Source organism: Stylophora pistillata, chromosome 9 (assembly GCF_964205215.1).
Source record: "Stylophora pistillata chromosome 9, jaStyPist1.2, whole genome shotgun sequence".
Taxonomy (NCBI): Eukaryota; Metazoa; Cnidaria; class Anthozoa; order Scleractinia; family Pocilloporidae; genus Stylophora; species Stylophora pistillata.
Genome location: NC_142527.1, coordinates 15,195,698 through 15,197,288, shown reverse-complemented (window position 1 = coordinate 15,197,288; position 1,591 = coordinate 15,195,698).

Genomic DNA, 1,591 nt, shown 5'->3' with positions numbered 1-1,591 from the left:
GTTGTCTTTGACTTGTTCATGTTTTTGCTAATCTCTTTGTTTGTTTTGCTTTAACGTACTTTTGTTTTGGTCCTGTCAGTCCTTGAGGAACACTGACTTACTTGAAAATTGGATCCATCGGAAATCTTATTTGACTTAATCCATGTGAACGTTTTCAGACACTCCCGCTCAGGCTGTGGGCTCTGTTTGGAACGTGCACTTTCTTTTTTCTAGTCATGAGATCTCAGTCCTTTTCGGCGACGACCTTGACTGAGACAACCCTCGAAGGGTTCATATCACCCATAAGGGAATCTCATCACAATTTTAATGAAATATATTTCATTTGACTCGCAGATGAACGGCAGCCCAAGCGCTCTCCTCTTGGTAGTAACACTTAGCAAGTATCTGGGAATAAGGAGTTCAAATCCCATCGAAGCCTGAACTTTTTCAGGCTTCTATTCCTCAATAGCTTAAATTACGATCTACCTGTGAGGATCATCTCTTTACTTGTTTTAGGCAGGTCAATTTCCCATTTCTGTCAGTGACACTGGCAGAGACAGTTATGTGACAGTGAAAGGTATAGTGACAGTGACAGGGAGAACGAAGTGACAGTGATATTGACAGTGACAGAGATGGAGAAAGTGACTCTCAAGTTGAAAATGGAAGAGAGAGTGACAGTATTAAAGACTCAGTCCGAGACAGTACAGTGACAGTCAAAGGATGGTGACCAAAACAATGACAGCGAGGGAAAACAAGCGGATAGTAACCTTTCGCAGGTTAAGGTCATAAGTTTGGTTAACCAATCATTGGCAAACGCTTTTTTCGACTAAGATGTTGGTGGTCTCATTTAAAGGAACGTTAGTAAAGAGGGCTGTGACATCATAAGAGACCAATATGTCGTCTTCGCCGATAGATAAAGTAGTTCGCAGAAGAAGCGTTTAGCGATTGTAGAGGACGGATCGTGGAGCGATTTCACGGCACGTTTAAGTCTATAATAGATAGCTAGAAGTCTAAGCTTGAGTACCATGTCATATGGATAAATGGATTTATAGCACGGACAGAAAAGTGAAAATTAAGAGTGGGTTTACTTATCCCATTTTGAAGTAAAAGAGAAATTGACGTTGATTCTCAGCTCGGCAGTGAAGACGACAGTGAAAATTTGATGGAGAGTCACGGAGGCAGAGACCCGGACAGTAATAGGGACAATGCCAATCATGGTGACAAGAAAGTGATATTGACAATGGAGAGATTTAACACTGTGTTTACGTGAAACGTGAACGGCTAGAGTGACCACGTGACCTCGTTTCCCGCCTTTTTTTCACGTTTGCCGGTTGCGCTTGGCCGTTTCTGCTTGAAAGTAACCTGTGTGGCGTTTGCTGTGTACATAAGATTTTCTTTACTTTTTCTCTCACAAAGTAGAAGTTGGTTTGCAGGAAAAGGGCACTAAAACTATTCTAAGGGCGCCTTCAAATCCACCAAGACGTGAGCTCACGAGAAGCTTACGTCATGCGTAATCTCCCTAACGTACTTCCCTAATGACAGAAAAAGGGAGCGCAAAAGAGAGTGGGACTGTTACTGTGGCTGTGACAGTAAGACTGTCAAAATGAACTAA